Source organism: Ornithorhynchus anatinus, chromosome 7 (assembly GCF_004115215.2).
Source record: "Ornithorhynchus anatinus isolate Pmale09 chromosome 7, mOrnAna1.pri.v4, whole genome shotgun sequence".
NCBI lineage: Eukaryota > Metazoa > Chordata > Mammalia > Monotremata > Ornithorhynchidae > Ornithorhynchus > Ornithorhynchus anatinus.
In genome coordinates this window covers 74968926-74991936 of record NC_041734.1, presented here as the reverse complement: position 1 = coordinate 74991936, position 23011 = coordinate 74968926, and the positions used below count along the sequence as shown (strand labels likewise).

Genomic DNA, 23011 nt, shown 5'->3' with positions numbered 1-23011 from the left:
TATACATACATTATACATATACTTGTGTATACATTTGCATTATATATATGACTTATTATGTGCCATTATACATAACAAGAGAAGTTAAGTGATTTGCCCAAGGTCACACAGAGAAGTGGCAGAGATGAGATTAGAACCCAGGTCCTTCTGAGTCCCAGACCCATGTTATATGAACTAGGCCACACTGCTTTTTCATATTCAGTCTGTTCACAAATTCTGTCAGTGCTTCTCCCAGGCACTTAGTACAGTGATCTGCACACAGCGTTCAAATATAAATGAATGAATGATTGAGGGAAGTGTAATAATCTCCTTCCCTCTAGACTGTTAGCCCCCCGTGGGCAGGGAACATGTCTGCCAACTGTGTTGTATTGTACTCTTCCAAGTACACAGTAAGCACTCGGCAAATACCATTGATTGACTCATAGATAGTTGGTGAGTCGAAGAGAGGGCAGATTTAGCCGGCAAGCACAGGGATGTGGTGAGCGGGGTGGTGGTTTGGTGAGTGACATTTCAGGTCCTGAGTGATATCATTTTGCAAAATAAATCGCCCTTTGTTTTTGAAGATGTCACTTTTGTTGGTGAGCTACTACATTCATTCATTCAATTGAATTTATTGAGCACTTACTATGTGCAGAGCACAGTACTAAGTGCTTGGAATGTACAATTTGGCAACAGATAGAGACAATCCCTGCCCAGTAACGGGCTAGCTTTGGGTTGCATTTCGCACCCATAGAGCCTGCTCTAAGGTTTCCCAAGGTAAACAACTCACCTAAGATGGTTGCGTTCCAGGCTGGTCTATTCGTTGCAGTTGTCTGTGTTTCAGTCTGCTGCCTTTTTGCATCATCTGAATCAAACATATTTATTGAGTGCTTATTGTGTGGAGAGCACTGTACTAAGAGATTAGGAGCGTACAATAAAACAGAGTGGGTAGAGATGTACTCTATCTCTGAGGAGCACGCAGGCTAGTCAGGGAGAAAGTGTCCTTTAATAGGATAGTTTTAAGATAGTTGCACTTGAGTTTGTACCTTTTATTCATCCCACCCTCAATCCTTATGTACATATCCATCATTTATTTCTATTAATGTCTGTCTCCCCTTCTAGACTGTAAGTTCCTTGTGGGCAGGGAACATGTCTACCAACTCTGTGGTATTGTTGTTCTCGAGTGCTCAGTTTAGTGCTCTTCGCATAGTAAGCCCTCAATAGTATAGCTAGAATGGAGGGAAAACTATCCTTTTTTTAAAAAAAAATTACATGGTATTTATTTTTAAAAATACCATGGTATTACATGGTATTTTTTAAGCGCTTACTATGTGCCAGGCACTGTTCTAAGTGCTGGGATAGATGCAAGCTAATCAGGTTGGACACAATCCATGTCTCACATAGGGCTCACAGTCTTAAATCCCCATTTTACAGATGATGTAACTGAGGCACAGAGAAGAGAAATGACTTTCCCAAGGCCGCACAGCAGACAAGTGGCAGAGCCGGCATCAGAACCCAGGTCCTTCTGACTCCAGAGACTCATACTTCACCACTAGGCCATGCTGCTTCTCCAGTCCATCGATTTGAAACTATTCTTCATTGTCTTTGGACTCTAGTTCTCCATTTAGCAACTGCTGTTCTCTGACCTTCCCCTTTCCCACCTAGGAAATCTGACAAACGTTGCCTCAAAACTGTTGAGCTCACAGTAAGCAGCATGGCATAGTGAATGGAGCATGGGCCTAAGGGTGTCAGAAGGTCATGGGTTCTAATCCCGGCTTGGCCACTTTGTCTGCTGTGTGGACCTTGGGCAAGTCACTTCACTTCTCTGGGCCTCAGTTAGCTCATCTAGAAAATGGGGATTGAGAATATGAACCCCATGTGGGACAGGGACTTTGTCCAACCCTGTTGGTCTGCATCTTCCTCAGGGCTTGTACAGTGTCTGGCACATACTAAGTGCTTAACAAATACTGTAATTATTAGTGTTATTACTGTAGGTTGTGGTGATGCTCACCAAACTATTGTACTTGAGTAGTAGCAGGTCCCATCTGGGTTAGTTCCAGATCTACAATTGGCTACAAACAGCTTTCTGGACCTTTATGTGGAAAGGGACTTTCAAGTTCCATCAACACTGAAGCAGCTAGTTTCCTCCAGGACATACTGGCCTTCTTGATTTGTGGCTTTTTAGATCCTTTTCATATCTGTGCATTGGCTGCCAGCTTACTGCCCGTGTAAGCAGGCAGAATTTACTGATCGTTCAGTCAATCAATGGCATTAAATTTTGCGTTTCTTATGAAAAGATCTGTGTGTAGGGATCCCTTGATAGGCTTAGTACTTCACCTAGTCGTAGGAATGGGATTTCTTACACCCAGAAGTTTTACCAGATCAATATTTAATTTCCCCCATTTAATATCGTGCAGTTTCCAGGTTAGTACTTCCATGCCAGCCAAGAAGTACTGGGGATACTCACAAGCCCTGGCACACTTAGGTAAATACCTTATATACTCTGTTACTTCCTTGCTGTCACCGACTTGAGTGTCTGTCAAGACAGCAAACTCGTTGAGGCTAGGGAACATGTCTGCTGTTTGTAGTTTAGAATCTCAAGTGCCTAGTACATTGCTGGGCACACAGGTGCTCACTAAATATCAATCAGTTGTATATATTGAGCTCTTACTGGGTGCAGAGCATGGTACTAACTGCTTGGGAGCTTGCAACACAACAATAGAACAGACATATTCCCTGCCCACAATGAGTGACTATGGATTGATTGGCTAATTAGATTAAATTAGGCCTTGCCCACTGGGACAATCTAAAAGGTGGAAAACAGCCATAGAACAATAGCAGCGAGATACAAAATAATATTAAATTACAACATCAACAGTGCAAGAGCAATGTAAAACAAAGTAGTTAAACACTGTACTTGGAGGAAGGAGTCCTCACACTAGCCACCCAACAATTTAAAATTAGAACAAACAGAGGAGAAGCAGAACAAAGAAAATGCAGTGGTGAATGTTTGCTGTGTGTAGATTTCTGGCAGGATGCCATCAGATGCAGCCTATTCCTCTTGGTAGTTTAGAGAAGAAGAAAACAAGTTATTAACTATTGCTGGAAAATGAACGTATTTCGGAGGTGATGCTTCAATAACAGATGTTGAATCGGCTTTCCATCGTAGTTGTATTTGAGAACTCCTGGAAAGGTTATTAAGAGTGAAATGTATTGTCACTGATAGACAAACACCCTTCTTTTCCCCTCATATGTACTTCTTGACTCCTCAATTGTCAAAACTTGCGTTACTCATATTTTGACAATAAATTGTTATCAAACCATTATTTTGGTAGTAAAACCAAAACGATGAGTGTGAGACTGTGAGCCCATTGTTGGGCAGGGATTGACTCTATCTGTTGCTGAATTGTACTTTCCAAGCGCTTAGTACAGTGCTGTGCACACAGTAAGTGCTCAATAAATAAGATTGAATGAATGAGTGTTGGGAGGAATATCATTTTAAAAAATGGATTCATGAAGATGTGATATTTATCTCATTTTCACGGACTACACATAGTTTTCTTTCAAAACCTGTCTTTTTAATAGCAAGACAATTTTGATTTTGTGAAGGCCATTTTATATTGGAGAAAATCTGATAATTTTCTTACCCCTCTTTTGAATATACTTAGCCATCACTTCCACAAAAGGCAGCTAAGTATGCCTAGAACAATGTTATGCACATAGGCACTCACTATAGTTTAAAATAAGATTTCTGAGTTAACCTTTTGAGCCATTTCAGAGGCAAATATATGTAAATGGTTACCGATCAGTGTTATATCCTTGCAATAAACTTTCTAAACTAGACTTAGCCATACTCCTGTCTGCAAAGTTCAAACTCGATTCACAGGAACACATTTTATGTCTAGGTTTTTAAAATTAAATTAAAGGAAAGAACAACATTTTCTGAACATATTGGCATTTCCAAGAGACATATTATAGCCCTGCTAATACTTTGTGCCTGAAATGCTTACATACTGCATTTCACATTGTAACAGTTGGGCTGGTGTTATATATTGAATTTACAATTAAAATATTTTTCTTGGAATGTTCAGATGCCTGTGTTTTCCACTTGGTTTTTATGCCTAGTGTGATAATTTTCAGACTTTTTCCTTTTCATACTTTTAGAAGGTGGGGGGAACGGTGGAAAGATCTCTGCTTTATTTTACCAGAAATAAATCGTGTGACTGTATTTCAACCAGGAAAAACTTTTGTCGGGTCGGTGTCACGTGAAACCTGATGGTACCTATGTGCAACAGAAAACATTAGGCTTTCTATTATGGATGTAGGCTAAATGAGCTTTTGAAAAAATGAAATTAGAGCGAATTGTATTTTGCTTGTTCTGCTTGGCAAACCAAATGCTTTGCATCATACTGAGCCAAGCCATGCAAACCTGCTGTGCACCAGAAGCTCTCCCACGAAGCCCAGAATTCTCTAGGTTTTACTAATGTCTGGGATGTCATACAGGCAGCTTTATTAAAATAAATGCGGTAGCACATTTTAGTTCTATTGGTAACTGAGCTAATTCAATAATGAATGTGTACCAGATCCCTTTTAATCAATGGACTTTTAGTTAGTGGTGTTGTACCTTGGATCAATACTGTTTTCAGAAAGCGACGTCCCATCTGGATTCCGCTGTTCTGCTTAGTACTTATAAAGCATCTCTGCTGGTCCACCAGTACTTTAGAAAAATGGCTTATTTTCTGATAATAATAGTAATTGTTGTATTTGTTAAGCACTTACTTTGTGCTAGGCATTGTTCTAAGCGCTGCGGTAGATACAAGGTAATCAGATTGGACACAGAGCCTGTCCCTGTTGATACTCACAGTCTTATTCCTCATTTTACGTATGAGATAGCTGAGGCCCAGAGAGTTAAGCGACTTGGCCAGAGTCGCACAGCAGACACGTGGTGGAGCCGGGGTTAGAACCTAGATCCTTCTGACTCCCAGGCCTGGCCTTGATCCACTAGGCCACACAGCTTCTGGAACACTGTGAGCATGATTGACCCTCTTTTGAGCTAAACAGGAAGGTGCTGTCCAAGCTTAGGTGACAAGAACTGTAAACACCAAAGGGAATTTATTTTGGCACCTCATTTCTAGGCGTATTTTAGACAGAAGCAGAACATTCCCTTCCATTCCCCAGTTGAGGTGGCAGTGATGGAGGCTGCAGCAGCCGAAGCGTTTTTTTTAATGGCATTTAAGCACTTATTCTGTATCAAACACTGTTTTAATCACTAGGGGAGGTACAAGTTAATGAGGGTGGACAAAGTCCCCGCACTATATGGGGCTCACAGACTAAGCAGGAGGGAAAACACGATTTTTTCAGTTGAGGGAACTAGGGCGCAGAAAAGTTAAAGCGACTTGCCCAAAGTCACCCGGCAATCATTTGGCAGAGCTGGCATTAGAACCCAGTTCCTCTGATTCCATGGCTTCAGGGAGGTTTTTGGATCTACTCCTGCATTTGCCGCTCTGCTTTTTTGGGGGGCTTCTTGGGCTACTAGTTTTTGGTTGAGCGGCTATTCTGTGCAGAGCTCTGTACCAAGCACCTGGGAGAATGCAATAGTGATTTCTTCCATCAGGGAGCTAAGTGTCTAGCAGGGAAAGGAAGGTTAAAAACTGCTGCCTTCACCAAAGCCACTGGAAATCCAGAGTTGACGCCTCTATTGGGGGCCAACCAAAAAGTGGGTGAAGAAGCAGGTGAGAATACACGGTTTTCCTGTGGACCCTGCGCCGCCTTCCTTGCCATGGCAGAAACCCAGCGGTGAGGCTAAGACTATGGCTTGCTGCCCATTGTGGGTAGGAATTATCACTCTTTATTGTTGTATTATACTTTTCCAAGTGCTTAGTGCAGCGCTCTGCCCACACTGAGCACTTAATAAGTACGACTGAGTGAACGAATGGTTTGTTACTATTACTGCAGTAGACTTGGAATGTGTCTGCAACTGCCCTGCTTCTGCTGCTGCTCTCCATGCCAAGGACTTATCCTTTGATGAGAGAGAGAAAGAAAGAAATAGAGAAAGAGAGAGCGAGAGTACGAGAGAGAGAGAGAGAGTGAAAAAGAAAAAAGAGTCCCCAGAATATGTAGTGTGCAGGGCCATCTTCAGAGAATGGGTTGCTTTGAGGTAGGAAAAATTTGCACTGCTCTCATTTGTGGTGTATATTGCCGTTTATATCCCACTCCATGTGCATGCAGAGTTGTGTAAAGCATATAGAAGACTGTTGGAACCTCTGAACCTAGGGTCTCTGAGGGAACCCTGCCGAGTGGCTTAGTGGAAAGAGCATGGGCTCGGGAGTCAGAAGTCTTGAGTTCTAATCCCGGCTCCACCACTTTTCTGCTGTGTGATCTTGGGCAAGTCACTTTACTTCTCTTGTACCCCACTGGGGTGAACGGGCGGCAGCCACTTTCCTCCCTTTCCTGCTCTCTCGGCTCGCTCTCTTGAGTCTGTTCATTTCTACACCAAGGTCACGAAACCCTCTCATGCGATTGCCAGATCAGAGTCTTTTCTCTGAGAAAAATCCGTAACAGTTTTGGCAACCACGAAGGGACCTTGTGCTCAGGATTGGACAGACCAGGTCGAGAATCTCTGGGAACCAGGTACCTAAGCACGCTCAAAGGAAAACTGTAAGTAAGCCCGCTTTTAGGGTCCGGACACCGCCCTTCCTTGAGATCCTTGAGCCTAATAGCATGGCTCAGTGGAAAGAGCACGGGCTTGGCAGAGGTCATGGGTTCAAGTCCCAGCTCTGCCACTTGTCTGCTGTGTGACTGTGGGCAAGTCACTTAACTTCTCTGGGCCTCAGTTACCTCAACTGGAAAACGGGGATTAAGATTGTGAGCCTCACGTAGGACAACCTGATTACCCTGTATCTACCCCAGTGCTTAGAACAGTGCTCGGCACATAGTAAGCACTTAACAAACACCAACATTATTATTATTATTATTTTTATTCTCTGTGCCCCAGTTACCTCATCTGTAAAATGGGGATTGGAATTGTGAGCTCCACGTGGGTCAGAGACTGTCTCACCCGATTTACTTGTATCCTCCCCAGAGTTTAGTATAGTGTCTCGCACATAGTAAGCACTTAATGAATATTGTAATTATTATTATAACTTCCCTCCCCTAATTGCTCAAGAGGTTGCAAAACCCTCCCAGAAGGCAATTGTTTTTCTGACTTACAGTTTGAAGTAAGCAAGCTCTGGCTCTGTGATTCTCTCTCCCGGGTCTCTTTCTGGTTTCGTCTCTGTCTCTCTTCCTAACTCATGGCAAAGCATGGGCAATTGCACTTGTATCTTCATTATAAAGCCATCTTTTAGGATTCAGAAAATGGAAGGAGATAAGTTATTGTTATTGCAGGGTTGACAGAATGTTTCTTAATGGCTATGAGTTTGAAATGAGCATCTTACTAACTGGGAGTTGAGGACCAACCTCTGACCCTTTGTCTTAAAGGTTTGAGAATAGATAATTTGGAAGAATACCAGCTTGTTTCCAGATGGCTGAATGCCTGATGCTCCTTTATGTTGAGCTGTCATTCAAATATGAATGCTATGGTGATTGTAAGTGCCCCTTTTTTTTTTTCTTCTTCTCTGGACTGAAATGAAACCTTTCATGCATTGTGTTAAAACAGATTAAATGTTTGGCTCATCAATGGAGAAGCTGGAACAATAGCTTCCAACTCAGTGGCAACATTAAAAAAAATATATTTTGAGCGCGAGCATCAGGGTTCATGAGCAAACCTGGGAATGTTGCAGGAATGAATCTGGTTGGAAGTATTGTGTTTGATTTAGAGTCTCTGGTTTCTGTCCTGTTTCACGTAGGTCAGGAGAAACAGGATTGTGGTTGGGGAAGCCGGGGGGGGGGGAAGGGAGTTGGGGTCACCTTTGAGGGTCATCACTGGGTCAGTCTGCTCAGGTCTGATGTTTGTGTCTCCCAGCCCTTAAGCCATGCTGTTCACTAGCAAGGAACCCGGAACCAGCCTGGAATGACTGAGTGTCTCCTGTCTGGGAGAGAAGCGGTTGACCGTGTTGAACTCCAGTTTCTAGCTTTCTCTTCCTGCTCTTCATTTTTGGAGTACTACCTCGGTTTTTGTATAGCATTTCTATCCCCTAAGCACTCTTGGATGACATCTCATTTTTGCCTTCACAACAGCCCTCTGGGGTGGGAGTGTATCCCAGCAGCTTTGCTCTTCAAGTACCATCAGAAACCGCCTGTGGAGCTCTGATGATCAGGAAGGAGGCTAGGAGGGAAGGGGGAATGAAAACTCCTCCCACAGGTGAATATCTCAAGGCGGGACAATGGTAGCTTAACTGAAGCCTATTTAGAGGGAGGCAGGTTCTTGACTCCCATGAAGGTCATCGTCTCCTCTTTTGCCCTCTCCTTCTTTGTCCCCTCTACCCCCCATTAAGATCGGAACTGTTTGGGTAACATTACTGTCTTCATCTCTACAACTTCTGTAAGTGGGGTGGGCAGGTTTTTCTCACATTTGCCCTATTCCTTGGCGCTAGTTGGGTGAGAGGCAGAAAGTTAGAGTTTACAGTTTGGCTGTCTTGCCTGGGCCCTTTCTTGGGTTATGGCCATGGTGGCCCTTTTTTTGGTGGGGGGTGTGTGTGGTATTTGTTAAGTACATGCTAGGTGCCAGGCTGAGGTGGGTACAAGATGATCAAATTGGACACGGTCCATGTCTTATAATGAGTTTACCGTCTTAATCTCCATTTTACAGATGAGGGAACTGAGACTCAGAGAAGTGAAGTGATTTGCCCTAAGGTCACATAGCCAATATGTGGAAGAGCTGAGATTGGAACCCAGGTCCTTCTGACTCCCAGACCCCTGCTCTTTCCACTAGGCTGAGTTGCTTCTCTGCCCTACCTGGTCCTTGGCAAAACCTGCACCCGTTTTACTAAGGGCCACACACCCAGTAGCGGACTTTAGGTCTGTGTTTCTGCATGTCTCTGAGCTTCCTTGTCTGGATCCGGGACTTTCTGGTTATGCAGCTTTTGAGGTGTAACCTCTGGGTCTGAATTCATCTCGAAATAGTCCCCTCTTTCCTGCTCTTTTTAGCTCTGTCCCTCCATGATTAAAATGCAAGTTTGGTAGCTCTGCCTCCTGGAACGCTCTCTGAAGGCCACTGGCTAAATGCAGAGAGGACAGAAAGAGTGCCCTAGAGAATTCCCCTTCCCTGCCGTGACCTGATTCTTTGGCCATGTTTTCATTTGGCTACTGTGCTAGGTTGAAGGATTTTAAGCTTGAATTGCAAAAATGCTAAAAAGGAAACTCAGTGACATGCCAATCTGAATTTGTGATGCTGGAGGAAAGATAATGCTTCTGTCTCTCAGTCAATCAGTTTTCGCCCACGAATCTCTCACTAGAATAAAGCCCACACACTTCCTCCTCTAAAACCAACCTAATCACTGTACCTCGTTCTTGTGCCTTTCTCTGCCGACCTGTTGCTGCATCCTTCCTTTGGCCTGGAACTCCCTCCCCGTTCATATCTGATAGACCATCACTCTCTCCCTCTTCAAAACCTTACTAAAATCACATCTCCTCTGAGAGGCCTTCCCTGACTAACCTCTCCTTTCCATTTTCCGCTCTCCCTTCTGTGTCCCCTATGCGCGTAAATCTGCACAAGTTGAGCACTTTGATACTCATCCCACATCAGCACTACATTTGTGTACATATTCCTTTGCTCTACTGCTTCCCCTATTTGTAATATATTTTAATGTCTGCCTCCCCCACTAGATTGTATGCTGTCTGAGGGCAGGTTCATGACTTCCAACTTTACTCTCTCAAGCGCTCAGTACAGTGGTCCGCACACAGTATGTGCTCAATAAATAACATGAATGGATTGATTGATCCTCTGGGCAAGCCTCGATGGATTTAGGAACTCAGAACATCAACCGGGAGTGAATCAGTGTCCACAGTAGTAACTCAACTGCCTGGATTCTTTAAGGGGTACAAAATATGGGGCCCAGCAACTACTGTATGGCGAACTGAAAAGAAGCAGTCAGAGTTAGACTGGAAGGAAGAATCATAATGAAAACGCATTGGAGCTTGAACGTCAGATGATTTGGCTCTCGACCTCTAGGGAACTTAAACTGCTAGACAAACCTTGCACGCAAAATGAGAATCTCTCAATGGGCGGAGCAGAACGAATCTTTAGTGAGCTGCCAATAGCTCCATGTTCTCAAATAATAGCCAGATTTTGAGACTGTCCCTGGCAACTGGAGGTAAGTGCCTCTGTCCCTGGGGCAGACTATCAATCCTCCTAGTTATAATTTCTCTTGACTTTAGATGTGGCTCTTATGAAAAGAATTGAGTTGGAGCACCAGTGAGTGTGGAATGGAGAGTAGGGCCTGCAGCTGACTTCGTTTGGGTGGTTGCAATTGGGAGCTCAGGAGAAGGAACACAGGGAAGTTTTTCTGAAAACAAGTTACATAATTTTAATCCTCCTTGGAATGTTATCCAGTTGAAAGTTTTCTCTATTTCAGTTAAAGTTTGGGTTCCCACACAATATTTGACAGACAATTATTTTTCCCTCTTCAAAGCCTTATTGAAGCAGCATGGCTTAGTGCAAAGAGAACGGGCTTGGGAGTCAGAGGTCGTGGGTCCTAATCCCGACTCTGCCACTTGTCAGCTGTGTGACTTTGGGCAAGTCACTTAACTTCTCTGTGACTCAGTTCCCTCATCTGTAAAATGGGGATTAAGACTGTGAGCCCCACGCGGGACAACCTGATTACCCTGTATCTATCCCAATGCTTAGAACAGTGCCTAATGTTGGTATTTGTTAAGCGCTTACTGTGTGCAGAGCACTGTTCTAAGCGCTGGAGTAGATACAGGGTATTCAGGTTGTCCCGCGTGGGGCTTACAGTCTTCATCCCCATTTTCCAGATGAGGGAACTGAGGCACAGAGAAGTGAAGCGATTTGCCCACAGTCACACAGCTGACAAGTGGCAGAGCCGGGATTTGAACCCATGACCTCTGGCTCCCAAGCCTGGGCTCTTTCCACTGAGCCACACCGCTTCTCACGCCTAGCACGTACTAAGTACTTAATAATATAATAATGTTGGTATTTGTTAAGCGCTTACTATGTGCAGAGCACTGTTCTAAATGCTGGGGTAGACACAGGGGAATCAGGTTGTCCCACGTGGGGCTCACAGTCTTAATCCCCATTTTACAGATGAGGGAACTGAGGCACGGAGAAGTGAAGTGACTACCATTATTATTATTATTATGGCACATCTCCTTCAAGGGGCCTTCCCAGACTAGGCCTCTCCGTTCCTCTTCTCCCACTCCCTTCTGCAACGTCCTGACTCGATCCCTTCGTTCATCGCCTCCCCCCAGCCCCACAGCACTTATATACATATACATATCTGTAATTCATTATTTGTATTGATGTCTGTCTCTCCCCTCCCCCCATCCAAGACTGTAAGCTCGTTGTAGGCAGGGAATGTGTCTGTTTATTGTGGTATTGTACCCCCCCAAGCTCTTAGTACAGTGTCCTGCATGCTGTAAGAGCTGAGTAAATACAATTGAATGAATTAATCCTGCGACTAGAGTTGTGGATTCTCCCTGTTGTTTTTGTTGATGTCAAAATGTAGCTATGTGAAATTATTTTAAGAAGATATGCTAAATGATCTCATGTTATAGGGCCAGCCCTAATTGACTTTATCCCTACCAACAAAAAAGTTTATGACTAAGGGTGCGCTTGCAGTAATTTCCCACTAACGTGGGTTATTTTTACATTGGTTGTCATGTGTATTATTTTGTTTGTATGGAATCCAGCCCTTTTTCTAGTACGAGTTGGTTCTCTCTATACTCTCCTTCATAATGTGGCATGCCATGCAAAAGTGAAGGACAGTTTGTAAAATCATTACCTAATTTTGGATGATCTAATTCCCTCCTCTGCTTCCAGGTCAGACTTTTCCCAAACCATGCCTCTGTACCTGACTTCTGAAGAGCTTCAGTGCAGCAAGTGATGCGGCCTTTCTTGGAAGCCAGTTCTACTACTTAACTCTCTTCTCTTCCTTTTCTTATCATTCACAATATTTTTTTTCTGTTGGTGTTCCTGGGTTTCAAAAATCATGTTTGATATACATTATAATTGAACAAAGGTGAATACTTTTTATTATTCCTTAATTTTTTTGTTTAAAATAATAAACTATTCAAGTGTTTTAACCGCTCAGTAGTGGTAACATATTTTGTTTAATGAGATGTACATCACCCTGATTCTGTTTAGTTGCCATTGTTTTTATGAGATGTTCTTCCCCTTGACTCTATTTATTGCCATTGTTCTTGTCTGCCTGTCTCCCCCGATTAGACTGTAAGCCCGTCAAATGGCAGGGACTGTCTCTATCTGTTGCCGACTTGTTCATTCCAAGTGCTTAGTACAGTGTTCTGCACATAGTAAGTGCTCAATAAATACTGTTGAATGAATGAATGAATGAATAACAGAATTGATTAGCTTCTACTTTGCTCAGCATGACACGAGCACAGGCCTGGGAATCAGAAAACCTGGGTTCTAATCCCAGCTCTGCCACTTGTCTGCTCTATAGCCTTGGGCAAGTCACTTCCTCTGTGCCTCAGTTTCCTCCTCTGTAAAATGGGAATGAAATACCTGTTGTTTTTATTATCATCATCATTATGGTAGTTAAGTGCTTTACTGTGTGTCCAAACACTTTCCTAAATTCTGGAGTAGATACCAGTTAATCAGATTGAACACAGTCCCTGTCTCAGATGGGCCTCACAATCTAAGTAGGAATAAAAAAGAGCAAGTATTACATTGCCATTTTACTGTTGAGGAAACTGAGGCATATAAGTTCAGTAACCTGCCCAAGGTCACCAAGTAGGAGAGTGGCAAAGCTGGGAATTAGGACTCAGGTCCTCTGACTCCCAGGCTTGTGGTTTTTTTACCAGACCTCGCTGCTTCTTTGCATTCCACATAAAAGTGGGTATTAGTTCAATAACAGGAGTAAGAGACTGTGGCTATAGGAGCAGAGTTTCCGGTTCCTCACGGCTCAGAGTCCAGGGCTGAAGCCATCAAGGTTGTGGCCACAACCAAAGGTCGGGTGGACGAAGGCCTGAGCAAGTCCCAGGTCCTGGCTCATTGTGGCCTCCAAAAGTTCTCAAGTTAAGGTTCCATTTTATATGGTGATTTGATTTTTATGGTATTCATTAAGCACTTACTATGTGTCAAACACTATCCTAAGTGCCGGGGTAGATGCAAGTTGATAAGCTTGGCAGTGGTGGTGGAAGTGACGGTAGGAAAGGGCATCAGCCCATTGCAGCTTCAGTGGCAAGAAAGTGAGCAGAATCAGCAGACAATATATTAAACTGTGACCTGACTAGCTGGGTCTTGCAAGGGAAAACCTCTTGCTTTAAAGATGATCTTGAAGGTGGGCCTTGTGTTGCTCCATTATCGACTCCTCTACTGAGGATGTTTTTGGTGGATTGATTATGTGTTGGCTGCTGGAAGTTAAAAGAGCTTCTGAAATGATTTAGTATTTTGTAAATCAAGTTGAATAAGAAGAAAAATCAGATGATACAGCTGTAAATATTCTGATTTCTCTGTTTGTATACACCAGCTAGAAAGATAATTTTGTGTGTGTGTGTAGTTTTTAATAATAATAATGTTGGTATTTGTTAAGCGCTTACTATGTGCAGAGCACTGTTAAGCACTGGGGTAGATACAGGGTAATCAGGTTGTCTCACGTGAGGCTCACAGTTAATCCCCATTTTACAGATGAGGGAACTGAGGCCCAGAGAAGTGAAATGACTTGCCCACGGTTACACAGCTGACAAGTGGCAGAGCTGGGATTCGAACCCATGACCTCTGACTCCCAAGCCCAGGCACTGTGTGCCAGGCACTCTACTAAGCACTGGGGTAGCTACAGGATAATCGGGTTGGACACAGAGGTTTCAAGTACATCCTTGTTTAGGGAGAAATGAAGTGACTTCAGATGCAGTGAGATATGGAAAATTAACCTGCTCAATTCAAAAGTACTGTCTTTGGCCTGGTAAATACTTGAAATTAAACACATTGTCTTCCAGAAAACCATTCATTCCTTTCATTCATTCATTCAATAGTATTTATTGAGCGCTTACTATGTGCAGAGCACTGGACTAAGCGCTTGGGATGAACAAGTCGGCAACAGATAGAGACAGTCCCTGCCGTTTGACGGGCTTACGGTCTAATCGGGGGAGACGGTCAGACAAAAACAATGGCAATAAATAGAGTCAAGGGGAAGAACATCTCGTAAAAACAATGGCAACTAAATAGAATCAAGGCGATGTACAATTCGTTAACAAAATAGATAGGGTAATGGAAATATATACAGTTGAGTGGACGAGTACAGTGCTGTGGGGATGGGAAGGGAGAGGTGGAGGAGCAGAGGGAAAAGGGGAAAAAGAGGGTTTTTAGCTGCGGAGAGGTAAGGGGGGGTGGTAGAGGGAGTAGAGGGAGAAGAAGAGCTCAGTCTGGGAAGGCCTCTTGGAGGAGGTGAGTTTTAAGTAGGGTTTTGAAGAGGGGAAGAGAATCAGTTTGGTGGAGGTGAGGAGGGAGGGCATTCCAGGACCGCGGGAGGACGTGGCCCAGGGGTCGACGGCGGGATAGGCGAGACCGAGGGACGGCGAGGAGGTGGGCGGCAGAGGAGCGGAGCGTGCGGGGTGGGTGGTAGAAAGAGAGAAGGGAGGAGAGGTAGGAAGGGGCAAGGTGATGTATAGCCTGTAAACCAGCCCTCATAGTCCTGCTGCTTCCATACCTCAACCACTGAAAACGGTTCATTGTAAATGACCTGCCTTCATTGCAGCAAAATATGCTTACAGAATGAAAAAGGGAGTAACCTAGAACAGGTGTCTGAGAAAGCATTCAGTGATAAATGTGGGTCGAGAAGAGCTCACACAGAACTGTGTGTGGCAGAGCCGGTTCCAGGGGGGAAAGGATGAGCAGTTGTGGTCTTTGGACCTGGTGGAAATGTCACAAATTAATTGGCACCTTATTAGCTTTGATGATTGGAAGCTCCTTATGGGCAGGGATCTTGTCTTTTTCCTCATTTGTATTCTCCCAAGCTCTTAGTGTGGTCCTCTCTTCACACAGGCACACTTGTTTTTTTTTAATTGACAGGGATGGCTTTTAACCTCCCCGCTAAAGTTGAATGACTACTGAGAGTTAGACTAAACTTGCTTGCTTATGGACCATATCTGTTTGTTAGCAATCACTTCAACAGTGTTTCTTGGAGACCGCTCTTTCCAGTGCTTTGGCATCGGAGGACCGAACTTGTTTGCTCTGTCTAAATACTTGGATTTGATCTAGGTCATAAGTTACAGCGCTGCTGGCTGTGAGAGTTAAGTTTGGCCTCCCCAGAGATGGAATGTGGCCTTGGGAAGAATGCTGAGAGAATTGATTAATAAAAAAGTCAGAGGCCAGGGGTCAATATTGAGCAGGCATTTTTGTTTGGAGACGGGATGCTGTTTCATCTGTAACAAAACTAATGGGAACACATGGTTTATCATCAGAATTTGTAGTTCATTTACTGTGTGTTTCAAGGTTGAGAGTTGATTTAATAGTGATCTTCAAGTAGATGAAAATCTCTTCTAGAACGTGTTGATTAGTTGCTTTGTTTCTTTTTCCTAGGGTCAGGACAAGTGGAAATAGATTCAAGGTTGAGAAAGTAAAGATAAATAAGGAAGTACGTAAGTGAAAAAAGCACGGGCCTGGTAGTCGTCTGAGTTTTAATCCCAGCTCTGCCTCTTAGTTTTTGTGTGACCATGGAAAAGTCACTTAATTTTTCTGTATCAGTTGCCTCATCTATAAAATGCGGATTCAGTACCTATTCTCCATATCACTCAATTAATGTTATTTGTGTTCTTACTGTGTGTGAAAACTAGTGCTTGGGTAAGTACAATACAATAAAATTGGTAGACATGTTGCCTGCATACAAGGAGCTTATAGTATACATGGGAGCTCAGGAGGTGAACCTTATCTGTGACAGGGATTGAGTCCGACATATATCTAACTCAATCCTTAGTACAGTGCTTGGCTCATAGTGTGGAACAAACCCCACAAGCCTTGTTATGGAAGGTATTAATCAATAGAATCTTTGGAAAAGTTTAAGAATAGGTCAATTTGAAGGAAGGTTAGGTGGACTAGGCCTCTCTCATAATGTATCTATATTTGTTTTTCTGCTAGCTCATTGTCATCATCACCATCTAGTGCCGACTGTGCACAGAACTGTAATAAACGCTAGGAGATCATACAAAGAGAGTAAAAATTCCTCTCCTCAAAAAATTTTTAATTCAGTGGAGCGGACAGAAGGCATTTAACTGAATATTCATGGTTCTCTTGCCAACCACGGTTTTCTCAACTGGCATTTTGACTATCCACACTCAATTTTTTGTAATCCATTTTGGCTACTCTAATGTTTAGTTTTGATTAACCAAATTTTTCCTTGGCCGAGGAAAGTATTATCTGTCTATTCTGACAGTGCAACTCATGGATCTAATTGTATCTGTTTAAAATTTACTGTTTCCTTTCATTTACTCTCAATCAATCGTATTTATTTAGTTTTTAGTATATGCAGAGCACTGTACTAAACACTTGGGAGAGTACAGTACAACAGAACTTGCAGACACGTTCTCAGCCCATAATGAGCTTACAGTCTTGAGAGGGAGACAGATACTAATATGAATAAATGATTTATAACAAATCATTTAAAGATACGTACACAAGTGATGTGGGGTTGAGGGTGGGGTGAATATCAAATTTCCAAAGGTCACAGATTAAAGTGCATAGATGATGCCGAAGGGAGAGTGAACCAGGGAAAAGAAGGCTTAATTGGGGAAGTAGTTAAAATAATTAAAGTCGTTCAAATGGTTAAAAATTGGTTCTCCAAATAATGCTATATTTACTAACATAATTGTCCAGATTTCCTTGCACAATTTTGTTACATTAAAACATTAGTGGGGGCAATTATGCAGGTCATAAGAATGAAATCTAGTAATAAGGGAGGGAGGGAGGAAAGAAGAAGGAAGAGGAGAATAACAGCTAATTTGAGACTGGGCTCATTAATACTGCTGCATACTGTAGACACTTATTGAATTATCTTCCCTGCTGATTATCTCCTTTTCACCCTCCTTCTCTACCACACTCCAGCAAAGAATGCTTAGGCGAGCCTCACCAGGATGGAAGTCCAGGCCAGGGGCTCCTGCGAGACCGGGTCAGTCCAGGGCCTCCTTACATCGGCTTTTGAGCTGTCCATCACCTTGCCCCCTCCTACCGCACCTCTCTACTTTCCTACTACAACCCAGCCCACACACTTCACTCCTTTAATGTTAACCTACTCACTTTACCTCAGTCACTCCAATCTCGCTGCCACCCTCTCACCCCGCCACCCTCTCACCCACGTCCCGCCTTTGCCCAGGAATGCCCTCCTTCTTCATATCTGACAGACAGTGACACTCCCCTGCCTTCAAAGCGTTATTGAGGGCACATCTCTTTTAAGAGGCCTTCCCTGACTAAGCCCTCTTTTCCTTTTCTTCCACTTCCTTCTGCATCACCCTGACTTGCTTCTGTTATTCATCCCCCCTCCAGATCCACAGTACTTGTGTATATACCTGTAATTTATTTTATTAAAATCTGTTTCCTCACCCCTAGATTGTAAGCTCATTTTGGGCAGGGAACGTGTCTGTTCCATTGTTACTTTGTACTCTCCCAAGTGCTTAGTACAGGGTTCTGCACGGTGTAAGTGCTCAATAATTATGATTGACTGACTGGCAGGCCGGGTCAGGCCAGGGGCTCCTCTTGCCCCTTTCCCAGTGTTGATGAGCCCTCTGGACCCATTTTCTCTTTCGGTGCAGCTTCCAATGAGTGAAGTCTGAGTTACGGCACCTGGCTCAGCTGGCAAACCTCTCTTGCCTCTGCTTACTGATGACAGTGGCTGGTGAGTAGGCCGTGGCACAGAGCCGGATCTGGGAATGAGCACAACAACTCTACTTTGGAAAAATAAATTAAATTACAGAATTTTCAAAGCTCCAGAGATCAGTGCTCCCTAGGTACAATTACAGGTAATTATGTGGTAGAAAAAATAATCTTTTATTTCCTCCTCCAGAATTGGGGTGGACCAATTATATGATGGAGGCAGTTACGATCAATCAGTGGCTTTTACTGAGCTCTTACTGTGTGCAGAGCAGTGTACTAAGTGCTTGGGAAAAATAAGAAAAATAAGAGTAGGCAGACAAGATCCTTGCCTATAAGGAGCTTACAGTCTGGAGGGGAAGTCAGACACTGAATTTCAGATAGGGGAAATAAAGTGCAGGGCTAAGTGTGTAAATTTTGAAGGGCTGAGGGTGGGGTGAATATCAAGGGCTTAGGGTAAGGGGTACAGAACTGAGTACATAGGTGACATAAAGGGGTTGCTGCGTGGGAGAAATGAAGGCTTAGTCAGGGAAGGCCTCTTGGAAGAAATGTATTTTAGGAGGACTTGAAGGTGGGAAGACTGGTGGTCTGTCAGATGTTTACTTGTTTTGTTATGTATATATGTATAATTCTTTGTATTTGTAGTGATGCCTGTTTACTTGTTTTGATGTCTATCTTCCCCCTTCTAGACTGTAAGCCCTGGGTGGGCAGGGATTGTCCCTCTTTATTGCTGAATTGTACTTTCCAAGCGCTTAATACAGTCCTCTGCACACAGTAAGTGCTCAATAAATACGATTGAATGAATGAATATGAAGTGGGCGGGAGTGCCAGGCCAGAGGGAGGATGTGGGTAAAGGGTCTGTGGTGAGATAGATAAGATTGAAGTTCAGTGAGTTGGTTGGTGTTAAAGGAGTAGAGTGTGTGGTTTGGGTTGTATTAGGAAGTCAGTGAGGTAAATAGGATGGGGAGAGTTGATCTGGTGTCTTGAAACTCAAGGTTAGGAGCTTGATGTGGAGGTGGATGGGCAACCATCGGAGGTTTTTGAGGAGTGGGGAAATGTGGACTTAAGGGTTTGTTAGAAAGATGATCTGGGAAGCTTTATAAAGTAAGGACTTGAAAGGGGAGAGCGAGGAGGCTCAGCAATCAAGGTGAGTTGACAGTTCTTGGATTGGTAATGTAACAATTTGGATGGAGAGGAGAGGGCGGTTTCTAGAGATGCATGAGGTACATGTTAACGTGAATTCCCAGACCCATGCTCTTTTTACCAGTGGAAAGAGCACGGGCTTTGGAGTCAGGGCTCATGAGTTCGAATCCCAGCTCTGCCACTTGTCAGCTGTGTGACTGTGGGCGAGTCACTTCACTTCTCTGTGCCTCAGTTCCCTCATCTGTAAAATGGGGATTAAGACTGTGAGCCCCACGTGGGACAACCTGATCCCCCTGTGTCTACCCCAGCGCTTAGAACAGTGCTCGGCACATAGTAAGCGCTTAACAAATACCAACTTTTCATGCTACTTCCTCCCTAAACACTCATCTTCCTCCCAAATATTCTTGAAATTCACCCAACGAAATAGAAACTGGAGAGTCCCTAGCCTTTTTTATCCTGTAAGCCTTTGGTTTTACCAACCCCTGCTTTGCCAACTGTGGATACTTTCAAGGGACTTGTACTAGAGTTGTGTTGGAGAATGTATAAAAATAGCTAAAAATGTAAATACATGAGTTATGGGAATATCTTACGAGCAAGGCATGTCTGGGAAGGTGGGGCATTAATCAAGAATCGCTCCTTTCAGCAGTACAATTATTTGGAGAGGTGATAGACCGTCTAAACTCCAAGAATAATGCAAAATGAAAGCCATGTGTTTCCAGGTCACTGAAGAGAGCTATAAACCTAAAGTTGTTTTTGGGAATTGTGTAACTTAAAAAGAGTGTGTCCATGTGTATCGGTACTCAACATTTTTATGGTTTGGGGCTTTTGAAGTTTTTGTATTGTCAGAACTCAATGTGCCTGGGGTTAGGGTTCACCATAGGGTGGAACTATTTGGAACGTTATTGTGGGTCCAGTGCCTTTTAGCAGAGTGGCCTAGTGGGTAGAGCACAGGCCTGGGAGTCAGAAGGATTGGGTCCTAATCCCAACTCCTCCTCTTGTCTGCTGTTTGACTTTGGGCAAGTCATATCACTTCTCTGTGCCTCAGTTACTTCATCTGTAAAATGGGGACTAAGAGTGTGCATTTGGGGCTCACACTCTTAATCCCCACATGGGACAGGGACTACATCCAAGCTGATTAGTTTCTATCTACCCCAGTGCATAGAACAGTGCTTGGCACAAAGTAAGCGCTTAACAAGTGCCATCATCATTATTTTAGAGCCCCCTAACCCTGCTGATGAGTGAGGGACCAGGTAGCGTCTGTCACTCAAGGCATTCAGGAGAAGTTGGTAGTCGCCATTTAATTTTAGTAGTAGTTTTAAGTGTATTTATTAAGTGTTTACTGTGTGCGGGGCACTGTAGTAAGTATTGGGAGAAGCTACAAAGGTGGGAATAAAAAATTGAGAGTACATTATTATTAGTAATTATAACGGTAATAATAATACAGTACTCTCTCCTGCTATTTTCCTTTATTCTCTCCCCTCCCCCACTTCCCCTTAAACAATCCATCAATCCCTGGAATGTATTGAGCACCTACTGGTTGTCTACTATCTGAGAGACTACAACCAAAGCCAAAGACCTGTTTCCTCCACCAAGGAACTTAAAATCTAATGGGGGAGACCGGAAAAACACAAATAGTGAAAGCAGGAGTGATACAGCGGGTAGTTGCATGAGCTTGTCAGAATAAAAAAGCTTCATAAATAATGGAATGTACAATTGATTATACATAAGTGTTTATAAATGACCCAGGTAATATGTTTGGGAATTATAGACTATGATTTGAATGTAGAAATCATTCTTTAAATTTAAATGACCTTTAGTGCATGATTGATTAGCTAAATGTTTAATGTCAGAATGTTTGCTCAGTCCCAGATGATGGTATTGAGAGTAATATTTTTATTGATGAATGTTAGATTTCTGTGTGGGACCAAAATGGACATGACTGTGGTGTAATGATTTATTAAGGGGTTGATCTTTAAGCAGTGGTACCTGGTGTACGGACTGCAAGACCTGTATTCTTCAACAATGGAATCAAAATATTTGATGTACTGAATTTGTGCTCATGCAGATAACCTCGTTTTCCACTTCATTTATTTGATAATTGTTTCATCATTTTGAATTCAATTTGCAAAAGCAATGAACTCCCTTTAATATTTTTAATAAGGATTAGTCGAAGAGGTTAATGTGGTCAAAAACGTAAAGAAGCCTGGAATCCTCTTAATGAGTCCGAGATAATTAACCTGCATGAAAAGATTAAAGATATCTAGCAGGCACTCTGGATTTTTGCTGTCAAGTTCAAATAAAGAACATCATCTGTTCAGTGGGTCTTTGTAATTAGAGGGAATCTTACTGCCAATTGTGTCATCTTTGAACTTGAAGGACGGCTATATCAGATGACATTACAAATGATGAAATTTTTGATTGCATGACTGATAAATTCATGCAAGACTGATAATCCCTTTTGTATCATGTGCATGTAAAGTGCATATGCGTCTTGCTTCACTGTTGCATTTGTTACAGTGCCTGATGCTCTTTTCATTTCTCCCACTGGTTGTCTGGATCCTGTTCCAAGGCAAACATTCTGACATGATCATACTGATTGTCGCAAGGCTAGCTTGACCTGCCTTCAGATGCTTCCTCCCGATTTTCTACTCTAAATCTCTTTGGGTATCCTCTTGTCATCCATTGTCCTCATACATCCCACGGAGTGAAGGGGTGCTGTGATGAACGGTGCATTAATGTTATTGATCTGACTGTGTTTCAGGGTCTCATTCAACTACTTAATGATGGTGGTTTTTAAGCGCTTACTATGTGCCAGGCACTGCACTAAGCACTGAGATGCATACACATGAATCGGGGTGGACACAGTCCCTGTCTACTTGGGACTCACAGTCTTAATCCCCATTTGACATATAAGGTAACTGAGGCACAAAGAAGTGAAGTGACTTGTCCATGGTCACACAGCGGATGAGTGGCGGAGCCGGGATTAGAACCTAGGTCCTTCTGCCTCCCGGGCCCTATCCACTAAACCATGCTGTCGATCTTATCTGGACTCTCTATGTTAAATACTACAGGAAGCAATTGTTGGTAGAATTGCCCTAAAAGTTGAATTGGCATTTATGATAGGTTTAGTTCTCATATCCACATTGGGCATTAGACACTACAATTTCTGTAGGTAGTTTGAATTGATAATAGATTAGTTCCTCCCTCCCTCTCGTCCCAAAGGATAATGTCAACACCTTAAAGTCCAGATAGCACTTGGTACAGTCCTTTGCAGGCACTAAGAGCACCATAAATACCACTGATTGTTCCTGGAATGACTTTCTAGAAGGAAAAAAAAAATTCGTATGCTTTCTACTGCTGTGTGAAGAACAGTACTGAATAAGTCTTTTTTTTTTTGGTATGGCATTAATGTTGTCTTCTTCAAAATTCTTGAAAGAGAATTTTATTAGATCATTGTGTACAAAGCAGCTGAAACCCAAGACTTAAAAAAAAAAATCACTATGACAAGTGATACTATCTGCACATTTTTGGTATTTCAAATACTGGAATATTTCCCAAAGAACAGAGTTTATATAATCTGGTGTATTTACCCAGCAGTGATAATTACATGGCAGCTTTGTTAAATTAAGATTTTTGAATACAACACTGGTGTGTCCAAACATAACTGCCTCGACAAATCAAGTAGTCATTCACAGAAAGCGTTATGTCTCCCAAAAGGAACATGCTAGGTATTGCAACTCTTCATTACTCTGTTAGCCACAACATATATTGAAGAGTAAATGGGAAGTAGGTTTATTTTGCCATTGTAGATTTGAAGATAAATTCATGGATGAAAGAGGGAGAAGTTAAAAGGAGGGTAGATATACTTTCCTAATCTGTTCCACCACATATCCTATCATCACTATCCGAAACAGAATGCAGGACTGGATTGTTCTAACCCAGGGTCACCCTACC

The 23011-nt window shown here is 42.9% G+C and overlaps 1 protein-coding gene across 1 annotated transcript in view; it reads left to right on the top strand.

Annotated features, from left to right (window-relative positions):
• PARD3B (par-3 family cell polarity regulator beta) overlaps positions 1-23011 on the top strand; it is a 933574-nt gene that overhangs the window by 18729 nt on the left and 891834 nt on the right.